The sequence below is a fragment of the Nomascus leucogenys genome, chromosome 4, assembly GCF_006542625.1.
Source record: "Nomascus leucogenys isolate Asia chromosome 4, Asia_NLE_v1, whole genome shotgun sequence".
Lineage (NCBI taxonomy): Eukaryota > Metazoa > Chordata > Mammalia > Primates > Hylobatidae > Nomascus > Nomascus leucogenys.
In genome coordinates, this window is record NC_044384.1 from 73,016,821 (window position 1) to 73,029,691 (window position 12,871).

The following is a 12,871-nucleotide window of genomic DNA, read 5'->3' on the forward strand; positions in this document are numbered from 1 at the left end:
TCCCACTCCCCAAATATGTACCTCCTTTGGAGCCCAAGTCGTCCAAGACAAAAAGCTGTATCAAAGTCAGCCAAGGATCTTCCTATTCCCTTGTACTCAGCAATTTATCAAGTCTCCTAAAATCAGTACTGTGGAGAGTACTGTGCAAACTAGAGAAGCTGTGTAGGAGTAAAGAGAAATGGTCAAGAAGACGAAAACGACAAAGAAAAGTTCACAAATACACAGATTCAAAAGAGATCTTAGGTTTCTAAAACTGTAATTAGAAAAATAATGGTGAAAAGACCCGAGACTGCAAAATCAACAGGTTCAATATGTTTAAGGCAAATTAAATTCCTTACATGAACTTGTTTAAATTATAAGAAAAATATACTATTAAGACACAGGGAAAAAGAGCTTGTCTTCATAGACCTAACTATCATGCTGGCCTTAGACTTTTCAGCTTTATTACGAACCAGAAAACAACAGCAATTAGTTGCAAAACTTAAAGAGAAAAGCATGTGACCTAAAAATTGTAAGAAAATTCAATTTGACAATCATGTTAAAGACATTTTCAAGTATTTAAAAGCTCCCAAATCCTGCACACATGCTATGATTTGAATATTTGTGTCCCTCCACATAGGAAGTCCTAACCTCCAAGTTATGGCATTAGGAGGTAGGGCTTTCGGGGAGGTGATTAGGTCATGAAGGCAGAGCACTTCTGAATGAGAATAGCGGCCTTATAAAAAGAGACAAGAGAGCTCATGGACCCTCCACCATGCGAGGTTACAGTGAAAAGAGGGCTGTGAGCCAGCAAGTGGGCCCACACCAAACACCTTTATCTGCCAGTACCTTGCTCTTAGACTTTCCTGCCTCCAGAACCATGAAAAATAAATTCCCATTGTTTATGAGCCACCCAGTTTATAGTATTTTGCTACAGCAGCCTGAACGGACTCAGACACCACATATCCTTCCTCAGAAATTCCACTGATACAAGGACTCAAAACTAAGTACTTCAAAACATGAAAGCTGCGGTATACAAAGACTGATAGCAGTGTGCTAACCTGAAAAAGGACAGATAGTGCTTGTGGACTTGGAACAGACAGGTCACCTACTGAAGTAGCTCATTTGCCGCCCTGGCTTTCCTCCAGCCCAGCTCTATTTTTCGTTGTTACAAACCCCGGAGATGTTAACAGCTAAGATGCTCAGATCCTGAAGGGATGACTTGAAGATACTCTTATCTCTACTTACAAGTTTGAACTATACATCTATAAGAAAGTCTCTTTCCTTACAGCACAACTTTTTTTACCAATAAAAAATTTAACTTTTTTGATGTTAAAACCATTACCTTGTCCTTAAAGCATAAATTAACTTTTGCTGTTCTTGCCTACGTCTAGAATGTATGTTTGTATGTTGATACACAAATTCAACATAACTTAACAACATAACTTACAATTTCCATACCTGAGATAAGATTTTATGTTCTGCCACTATCATCCTTTATGGCCTTTTGTCCAAGTTAGCATGATATATTTCTTCTATTCTTAGTCCCCCTCTTCCTTACTACTGATTTAAAATCTCTCAACCTTCAAGGTACTTCTTAAACTAGGTAAAATTCACACCAATACTAAATCATCCCATGTGTACATATATATAAATATTCCTGAATAAATTTAAACATGTGAATTAACAAAAACATATTTGCAGTTTCTGAAGGTAATGCCTGGTGAGTGAGCACAGACCATCAAACGATGTCTGAGGACAGACATCTTTCCTATCATCACAGTGAAAGGACAATGATTCCTCTACAGTCATTCCATCTTCCACTGCTTCCGTGATTAGTAGCGGGGAAGTACTTCACTATAAAACACACACACACACACACACACACACACACACGTTTAGAGACAGGGTCTTGCTCTGTCACTTAGGCTGTAGTGCAGTGGCACGATCATAGCTCATCAAAACCTCTAAACACCTGACTCAAGCGATCCTCCTGCCTCTGCCTCTCAGGTAGCATACCACAGCTCCTGGCCTGAAATATTTACTAAGCATCTCCCAGTTGCCCAACATTACTCCAGGAAATTTAACTCTTAGTTTTCTCAACTAAATTATAACTCCTCCAGGGGTATGAACCAGGGGATTTTCTTCAATATCTTCAGAGTACCTAAAATCTACCAATGTAAAACAGTTACAAAAGAACTTAACAGTGGAGCTTTTCACTAACCCCCCTACCAAAGAGTGGACATTACACAGAACTGTAACCCTTTTGGCACCTAGAACAAATTAGTATAATACATGTTTTCACTGTCTTTAAGTAGTTTACAATCTAGTTATAAAAGGGTAATTAAATATTCCAAGATAGGAGACATGTCAGACATGAGTTACAAGTTTGTTTTTTTTTTTTTATTATACTATAGGTTTTAGGGTACATGTGCACAATGTGCAGGTTTGTTACATATGTATCCATGTGCCATGTTGATTTCCTGCACCCATTAACTCGTCATTTAGCATTAGGTATATCTCCTAATGCTGTCCCTCCCCCCTCCCCCCACCCCACAACAGTCCCCGGAATGTGATGTTCCCCTTCCTGTGTCCATGAGTTCTCACTGTTCAGTTCCCACCTATGAGTGAGAACATGCGGTGTTTGGTTTTTTGTCCTTGTGATAGTTTACTGAGAATGATGTTTTCCAGTTTCATCCATGTCCCTACAAAGGACACGAACTCATCATTTTTTATGGCTGCATAGTATTCCATGGTGTATATGTGCCATATTTTCTTAATCCAGTCTATCGTTGTTGGACATTTGGGTTGGTTCCAAGTCTTTGCTATTGTGAATAGTGCCGCAATAAACATACATGTGCATGTGTCTTTATAGCAGCATGATTTATAGTCCTTTGGGTATATACCCAGTAATGGGATGGCTGGGTCAAATGGTATTTCTAGTTCGAGATCCCTGAGGAATCGCCACACTGACTTCCACAATGGTTGAACTAGTTTACAGTCCCACCAACAGTGTAAAAGTGTTCCTATTTCTCCACATCCTCTCCAGCACCTGTTGTTTCCTGATTTTTTAATGATGGCCATTCTAACTGGTGTGAGATGGTATCTCACTGTGGTTTTGATTTGCATTTCTCTGATGGCCAGTGATGATGAGCATTTCTTCATGTGTTTTTTGGCTGCATAAATGTCTTCTTTTGAGAAGTGTCTGTTCATGTCCTTTGCCCACTTTTTGATGGGGTTGTTTGTTTTTTTCTTGTAAATTTGTTTGAGTTCATTGTAGATTCTGGATATTAGCCCTTTGTCAGATGAGTAGGTTGCAAAAATTTTCTCCCATTCTGTAGGTTGCCTGTTCACTCTGATGGTAGTTTCTTTTGCTGTGCAGAAGCTCTTTAGTTTAATTAGATCCCATTTGTCAATTTTGGCTTTTGTTGCCATTGCTTTTGGTGTTTTAGACATGAAGTCCTTGCCCACGCCTATGTCCTGAATGGTATTGCCTAGGTTTTCTTGTAGGATTTTAATGGTTTTAGGTCTAACATTTAAGTCTTTAATCCATCTTGAATTAATTTTTGTATAAACATACTACGTATTGGGGAAAAAAGAAAAGGCTAACTGAACTGCAGTGATCAGTTGAAGGCTGCAGGATACCTTTGAAAGAAAAACTTCAGAGCATTGGAAAAGAAGATGGAAAGTCATTCTAGGTTAAAGTGGAAATGGTACTTGGAAAGGCACAGAGTGTCAATATGTAAAGATGGGCCTTTTCAGGGTAATGAGAAATGAGGCTGGAATTCTAGAGGATTTTTTAATTCCTAAGGAGTAACTGAAGTTCTGAGCAAGACAGTGATATGATAAAAGCAGGTTAATATACAGCAAGAAGCATAAAGTGAACTCAGTTGCTTCTGAAACTGTATTTTACTTTACAGAGAAATCTGCTCAAAACAATTATCTGGCTGTTCAGTCTTCTTTGACCTTGGATTTTGTACACGGGAGCCAGCTGAGAACTGCACGAACTTAATTTAGATCCTGGATTACCGCTTTCTGTATTAGATGTAATTTTGCATTCTTTACCATTACCTTATGCATACACCATTAAAGAGTTACCAAAAATACGAGTCTGAACAGCTGGATAAGAAACAATTCATTATCTTGGGGAATTTAACACCCCATAATTGATATGGTTATTCTCTTACTCTTAGAAGCTTAGACTGCCCCCAGTTTTAATGCACTATAAATAGCATCCTCATATATAACATTTTTGTCCATATTTTAAGTTCTTCAAGAAATTCCTAGGAGTAGTATTACTAGGTTATTGAAGATATATTGGTTACTGGATATATATATATATATACATACACACACACACACACATACATCTCCGATAACATAGTTATATAATGTGTATATATATATATATATATATATATATATATAAAATCTCATATATAAATATTTATTTTTTTAGAGACAGGGTCTTGCTATTTTGCCCAAGCTGGAGTACAGTGGCTATTCACATGTGTGATCCCACTACTGATTAGATGAAAGTTTTGACCTGCTCAGTTTCTAGACTAGGCTAGTTCACCTCTCTTTAGGCACTCTGGTGGTCCTGTGCTCCAGGGAGGTCACCATATTGATACCGAACTTAGCGCAGACAACTGATCAGCACTGCACACTACAGCCCAGAACTCCTGGGCTCAAGTGATCCTCCCACCTCCCCACTGGCTGAGACTACAGGGGGACATAATTATTTTTAAGATACTTAACATAACAATTCTTTAGCCCTAATTCTGGTTTGACAGATACGGCCTCAGAATAGTGGAGACAGGATTATATCAAGCACATCTGTGATTGCACTAATACATATTTGTCTATATTCCCTGAAAAGTTTAGCATACTCTACTAGAATGACAAACTGGGCAGTCACTTTCATTATACGGTGAGAATCATTATCATGGGTATGTTACCACATAAAGTTGTTCACATTACATTTTCCATATTCTGAACTTCAAGGTATCACCAAAATTGCACAGAGTTATTTACACAACAAAAAATAATTTGTACTTTCTTAATGGAAAAAAGTATATTTTTAAAAACAGCTCTGATATTTTTAAGTCCTAAGTAGTATCAAACATTATATTCAATCACCTCAACATGAATGAATTCCTATTTCCCATTTTGGCTAAATTTCAGATCCTATAATCCCCAACATAAGATGAAAACCTAGTAAAGCAGGTGCTATCCTTGTTTCTACTGCAGCTCAATGCTTACACAAAAACTTTACCTGAAACAATTTAGAGCAGCTCTGTTCAACAGATTTTTCTGAAATGATGAAAATGTTCTATATCTGTGCTGTTCAATAAGGTAGCCATTACACACAGCTGCCTACTCAACACCCGAAGTGTAACTAGTGCGACTTAAATACTAATTTTTCTATTTTATTTAATTTTAATTACTTTAAGTTACAATAGTAACAAGTGGCTGATGGCTACTGTATTAGACAACATGGCTTCATAGTATACAGAAAGACTTCCACTTTAAGATCTTCTGTAGTTACAAAAAAGAACAATAGATAAAACAGTGTTAACTAAATTACTGGTTAGATAAGGTAATGGAAAGTGTTGGCTGCCTACTAAGCATCCACTCCCCTCTTCCCTCTTCAGAGGCCCTGTTCTGCTCAGGTAGCTGTCTACCAGCGCCCCCAGCTCCAATGATGGATCCCGATCAAAAGGATAGGGCTCAAAGCATTGTGTGGCTGGCTGACTGTTATTGGTCCAGGGACGGGCATGTGACTTAGGGGAGCCTAAGGATTTTGAGAACTTACATTCCATGGTTTGGGGACCTAATTCCCTCTCCTAAACTGGGGGTGAGCAAGGAAACATATGGATTCTAGTTCTAGCAGCCACTCTGTAACCTTAAAGTGACATGGTTTGGCTCTGTGTCCCCACTTAAATCTCATCTCAAATTGTAATCCCCACATGTTGAGCGACAGACCTGGTGGGAGTAACTGGATCGGGGGGCAGTTTCCCTCTTACTGATCTCATGATAGGGAGTTCTCACGAGATCTGATGGTTTTAAAAATGGTACTCTCCCCTGTGCCCTCTCCCTGCCTCCTGCTGCTGCCTTGTGAAGAAGGTGCCTGCTTCCCCTTTGCCTTCCACTACGATTATAAGTCTCCTGAGGCCTCTCCAGCCATGATGAACTGTGAGTCAATTAAACCTCTTTTGTTTATAAATTACCCAGTCTTGGGTAGTATTTTTACAGCAGTGTGAGAAATGGACTACCACAGGGAGCCTGCCTAAGGACAAAGCTGACATGGACAAGGCTTGCAGACTTCTTGTTACTATGTCCCTCTTTATTGTTAATGCCAACTTGAATCCAGTTTCTGTTACTTGCAGCTGAAAGCAGCTTACTGATGAAGCAAGGCGGGGGTGGATAGATAGCATCCAATACTCTAAGGCTCTCCAGAATGCAGGAAATACCATCTGCCCTTTCTCACACTATATGTTAATCCCCCCAAGTAATGTTTACTATATGAAGTCTTTCATACTTGAACTGATAAAGGATCATTTTGAACTAGAGATTAGTGCTCGAGATTAGTGCCACCTGTCACCTACATTCAAGTCTAACTTTGTTTGTTTTTTTTTTAAGAGACAGAGTGTCACTCTGTTGCCCAGGGTAGTCTTGAACTCCTGGGCTCAAGTGATCCTCCCACCCTAGCCTCCCAAAGTGCTGGGATTACAGCTGTGACCCACTGTGCCCAGCCCAAGTCTAAGTTTTGAACTTCACCACTGCACTGCTAACTACAAAGCAGGGTTCGCAGAATTATGTGAATTCTAAAGCACTTTGGACTTACATTGGTCAGCTGCGTGACAGACTCTGAAAGGAAGGAAAAATACAGAATGTTTAGAAATCTACTATCAAAAGTCTGCCAAAAAAATAAAGTACAGAGAGGTGAATAAGAGGAAGATACATTTTGAATTATGGATTAGACAGCAAAAAGCATACTCCAGTGAGTCATTTGTTAACATAAAGGTTAATCAACTTGCACGAAAACTGCAAGGGCCCAGTGCACCAGAATATCAGGTTTAAAAAGCAGTCTAACAGTCTCGAGAAAAGACTTATGGTATAGTAGACTAAATGGTAGAAAAGATGGAAAGGACTCCACCTTAACAGGCTGGAGAGAGTCTTCTGCTGGCCTCAAGGAAACAAAGTACCATATGATGAACTGCCTACGGACAGGGCCGCATACAGGGAACAGCCTCTAGTCCCTGAGGGAGGCCACCAGTCAACAGGAAGAAGATAGCGCCCTCACTCATGTAGGCACAAAAGATGAACTCTGCCTACAACCTGAATGAGTTTGCAAACCGATTCTTCCATAGTTGAACCTCCAGATGAGAATGCAGCCTGCTTGACACTTTGAGACGCTAAGCAGCAAACCAGCTAAGATGTGCCCATACTCCTGACCCAGAAAAACTGAGAGATAATAAACCTGTGTGAAACCTGTGTTGTTTTAAGCTGCTAAATTTGGGGGTAATTTGTTACACAGCAATAGAAAATACAAGCCTGTTCTCCTTAAGAAACCTTCCCAACCCACTGCATGAGTAAGGATTATTTTCATCTTCTCAAAGTCTTTGTTACGGGGACTACAAAAATGGAAGGCCACACAGACCCTGAGTACAACTGTATAAAAGCAGCAACCTTAGGTTTAGTCATAGTTGTCTGCATTAGAACTACAGAATGTTAAGACTTGGAAGGAAACTGAGAGGCCCCTTAGTACCATCCTTTATGTTTACAGATAAGGAATGCAAGGACATGTAATAGTTCATAACTTGTTCCTGATCACATAGCTGATTAAAGGCCAAAAAAAAAAAAGGAAAAAGAACTGCTAATCTAGTGAATTTCCCACATCTTCACAAAATTGCTCATATGTATAAATTGTGTCTTTTCCCTGAAAATAAAGGATTGAGGGCCAAACTATATAAATTTCATTTCTATCTTCTATCATGAAAATCAGTTTTAACACAAATTTATTGTTACTAGTTAACTAAAACATGCTTAGCAATAGGAATTTACTTGATAAATAAGGCCTATGTTTGTTAAACCAAAAAAAGACATATGAGAAATTATACATATATTTTACACCAAGTAAATCGCAATAGAACCTGTTTCAGCTTGGCTTTGGTGAAAAATACTAGTAACCTTCTCTGTGGGGTTAACTAGTTTTGTCAGTGTTTACTGTATCAAGCATATTTCAGAAAATGTCATTTGATCATCAGAGTACCAGACGCCATGTTGCAATAAAGAGCTCTTGTATTCTGGCTCCAATTTTAAAATATCTTTTTAAAAACTTGCATTTACAGTGATGAAGATGGCAAGAAAAGTAAAATAAAAACTTGCATTTAGAACTTGACATAGGTCTGCTTTATTTTATAGAGTGTGCCACACAATAAAATTTTTCTTAACATTATATATGACATTCATTTGGCAAATACTACATTACAAACCCATCACTGTTTATCTAATTCCTCTAATTTTAAGAAATGACTCAAATTACAATGCAGCTTACTAAGCAGCTCAAACTAGAACAAGAATTGCAGTATTTCAAATAGCAAGGAAGAGTTACTATAATTCATGCTTATGTTAAAAATCAAGGAATCCAAATAAAATACCATGTTTAATTCAATTTATCAAGTCCAAGAAGTTGCAATGTGGAAGAAGTAAGTAAAAATGGGGAAGCCCTAATTTTTAAGTCTGCCTTGAAAACAATTTTTTCTTATTAATGAGACTTTCTAATAAGACTCATCTTGCCATTGGCATCCACAAAATCTAACCACCCACCTCCACTTCTCCAGGAGGATCCCTTCCTAATGTCTGATGCCTCTTCCCTCACCTCCATTCTTTGCCCACTGCTGCACGTGCTTAAAGCCCAGCCACCCTTTCACCCACAGAGGTCACAGACCACTGCTACCATGGTTAATTCTCAGAAGTAATAAACTCAGAACCTGAAAGCACAAAATGCCTATAAGACTGTTCACTATTTCAAACTTCTGCTCTGGTTTACATGAATTTAAAAAAAAAAAAACACTCTTATTTTTTCTGCTGTACCAAGGCAAAAAAATTCTACAATCACATTTAAAGGCATGGACTAATGACTTCACATGACATTGCAGTAGGAGCTTCAGCTGTGTTAAGAGAAGCTAAAAATTGGCAGGTTCTGTGCTGAACACGGTATCATCTCATTTATTCTATAAAATCACTCCATGAGGAAATTAAAACACAAAGTTTGGTCACTTACTCAAGGATGACATACTTAGTAAATATAACATAACCAGGATTTGAACACATGCCATCTGCTTGTGCTCTTAACTGCTGAAATATTCTAGTCATTTTTCTAGACAGGTTGCATAACTTGGTGGCCCATGGTTAAGCGTAAAGTTTCTATTAAGCCCAGTAGCAAGCCCAAAAGCTGTTTCTTAAAAGAGCGGTTACCTGCAAAGGATGGAAAGGCTTTGCTCCAAAATCCTAAGGTTCTACACTGTAATTATCTCCTATAAGGCCTGCCAAAGGTTCCTAACAGCATTTCAATCTGCCACTGACATTTCAAGCACCAGAAGATCTGCTGGGTCATACAGCCTGAGTGGCAGAGCAGTTTGCACAGCAGCCTGTACCTGTTGTAGAGGCGTCTTTTGTTCTGGGATCCACTCAAAACTAGCAGCATTTTGGGTCACTCAGTAAACAACCTGAAGTAGCACACCCAAATGAGGAATTTGTCACCTCCAAAATCCAAAGAGGCCCACTAGACCTTGCTTCTTTTTGTTATAGGTGGGAACATGCCCTACACCACACCAGTGGACCCCTAGAAATTTCACAGGTGGAAGGCCCCTGAATATTTGTTGGATTTCCCACCCTCTGACATGCAAATGTCATACCAGTAAGTCTAGAGTAGTTGTTCCTTCTTGCCCACCAGGTCCAATCAGCATAATGTCATCAATGTGATGAGCCAGTATGATGTCTTGTGGAAGGGAAGGGCAATCAGGGTCTCTATTTGTTTGCTACAGCTGCTGTAATAGAGAACCACAAACTGAGGAGCTTACAAAACAGAAATGTACTTTCTCCAGCTCTGGGGTTAGAAGTCCAAGATCAAGGTGTCAGTAGGGTTTGTTCCTTCAAAGGGGGTGAGGGAGAATCTGTTTCATGCCTCCCCCCTTGCTCCTGATGGTTTGCTGGAAATGTGTGACATTTCCTGGTGTTCCTCTACTTCAGTTTCATATGGCATTCTCCCTGTGTGAATGTCTGTGTTCAAATTCCTCCTGTTTATAAGGACACCAGTTGTGTTGGATTAGGGGCCCAGCCTACTACAGTATGACCTCATCTTATCTAATTACATTTTTAACTACCCTATTCCCAAATAAGGTCATACCCTGAGGTACTAAGGGCTAGGAATCCAACACATAAATTTTTAGAAGACACAATTCAACTCATAACAAGACCACAGAGATCTTGTTATGACATAGTGTTGGAGAGTTGACATTCCTGAGGTAGGACAGTGAAGGTGTATTTCTGGCTTTGTTAGTTGAAAGAAAACTGCTTTTGGTGATCTTTACTAACAGATACTAAGACAAAGCATTCAGCAGATCAATAACTGCATGCCAGCTACTAGGGGATAGGTTCTCAAGTAACGAAATGACATCTGGAACAGCAACTGCAATTAGTCACCACTCAGTTAAGTTTATGATAATCCACTGTCATTTTCCAAGATCAATCTGTTTTCTGCACAGGCCAAATAGGAGGGTTGAATGTGAATATGTCAGGAATCATCACCCCTGCATCCTTAAGTGCACTAATCTCTGCAGTTCCTCCGGGAATGAGGTATTGCTTTTGGCTTACTATTATTCCAGGAAGAGGCAGTTCTAGTGGCTTCTACTTGGCCTTTCCTACCACAATAGCCCTCACTCCACAGGTCGGGGAACCAGTGTGGTGATTCTGCCAGTTGCTGAGTATGTATATACCAGTTATGCATCCTGGAACTGGCCAAGTAACCACAGGATGAATATGGGGACCCACTGTGACGAGGACCTGGGTTAAACTTCCATTGACCACCTAACCTCAACAAGTCCCTACTTTGAATGGCGGGCCAAAATGACACTTTGAGTGTCCTGGAATTAGTGTCAGTTCAGAGTTAAGAGTTCAGTAATCCATGAGAAGTCTAATTATTTTCTCTTCTCCAATGCACACTTACCCTGATAAACCATAGGTCCCTTCGGGAAAAGCTGAGAAAAAAATTAATGGTACAAATTCTTGGCAGCGCAATGGGGTCCTTCCTCAAAAGGATCCAGCCTCCCCTCAGTCAAGGGGTTCTGGGTCTGTAAAATGACTCAAATCTGGGAATTGATTGAGGGACCGTGACTCTTTCTTTGGTAATTAAAGTAAGGCTTCCATTCACTTGACCTAGAACTCTTCTGCTTATAGAGATCAAGCCAGAATTCAGTAGACTGCCCATCGAGTTCTCTTCTAGGGACACCATGACCATCTACCCAATGCCGTAGGACCCCCAAGTCAGGCTGTTAAGACTGCTGCTTTGACTCCACTGTCCCCCATGATGGCAACACACCCACTTACTCTTTGGTGATCACATCGCCCCTGCCATCTGAGATCCAACCATCCCTGCTGCAGCTAAGGACCCCCAGTCAGTGTCAACAGCTCCCACTGCAATCTCTGACCTGAAGAGAAGAGCAACCCCAGAGCTCTTTATGGATTCCTGAGGAGAACTGGCAATGTCTTGCAAGGTAACTACCTCAAGGGAGGTCATTACAGGTTCTTCAGGCAAAGCAGAGTTAACCTCCTCAGAGGTGGAAGAATTGCTTCTACTGGCAAAAAAGAGTGAGTCAAATTTAGGAGTTTAACATCCCCAACTTCATCAGGATGTTCCCATATGGCCCTATTCCAAATGTGTGGATCCCATTCCTTCCCAATCAGTACCCTCATTTTAATAGCAGACCAAGGTGAAGAAGGGAATTCAGTTAGCACTGTAATTCAGCCACCTACAGGATAAGACTCTGGATTTGGTTTTCACCAACCTCAGCTCTGCAGCTACAAGAGATACGGGTTCCTTTTTTTTTTTTTTTTTTTTTTTGAGACGGAGTCTCGCTCTGTCCCCCAGGCTGGAATGCAGTGGTGCGATCTCGGCTCACTGCAAGCTCCACCTCCCAGGTTCACGCCATTCTCCTGCCTCAGCCTCCCGAGTAGCTGGGACTACAGGCGCCCGCCACCACGCCCGGCTAATTTTTTGTATTTTTAGTAGAGACGGGGTTTCACCATCTTGGCCAGGATGGTCTCGATCTCCTGACCTCATGATCCGCCCACCTTGGCCTCCCAAAGTGCTGGGATTACAGGCGTGAGCCACCGCACCCGGCCAGAGATACAGGTTTCTTTAGCGCAGACACAAAAACTTTTCAGGTCACTTATGTGGAGCTTCAATCGAGAATTTGAAGCCTTAAGCTCCCCTTTTCTTTTCTTTTTTTTTTTTTTTTTTTTTTTTTTTGAGACAGTCTCACTCTGTCACTTAGGTTGTAGTGCAGTGGTGCGATCTCGGCTCACTGCAACCTCCGCCTCCTGGGTTCAAGCCATTCTCCTGCCTCAGCCTCCCAAGTAGCTAGGATCATCCTTTTCTTTTCTCACTTTACCCAGCACAGTTAAAAGCAACCAGCCTATCTTATTATACTCATTAATTTGATTAAAATGTTCTAAGGTATCAAATACCTGATCATTCTGAATCTTGTCTATAAGCATGAGTGGGAGTATCTAATAGTGATCTTTTGCGTATCTCTGTTGCCATATCACACCAGGGACTATCAGTGCCCTCTTTTCTACTGGGAATACTCATTATTGCCTTTAAATC

The 12,871-nt window shown here is 40.3% G+C and overlaps 1 protein-coding gene across 2 annotated transcripts in view; it reads right to left on the reverse strand.

Annotated features, from left to right (window-relative positions):
* FAM210A (family with sequence similarity 210 member A) overlaps positions 1–12,871 on the reverse strand; it is a 62,435-nt gene that overhangs the window by 46,275 nt on the left and 3,289 nt on the right. Inside the window, exon 1 of one of the 2 annotated variants that reach the window (XM_030810815.1) lies at positions 9,903–9,964. The exons of the other annotated variant lie outside the window; for it this stretch is intronic. The gene's annotated coding sequence lies outside the window, so the exon portion shown is untranslated. Of the gene's footprint in view, positions 1–9,902; positions 9,965–12,871 lie in introns of those variants that run through there. 2 annotated transcript variants of the gene reach the window in all.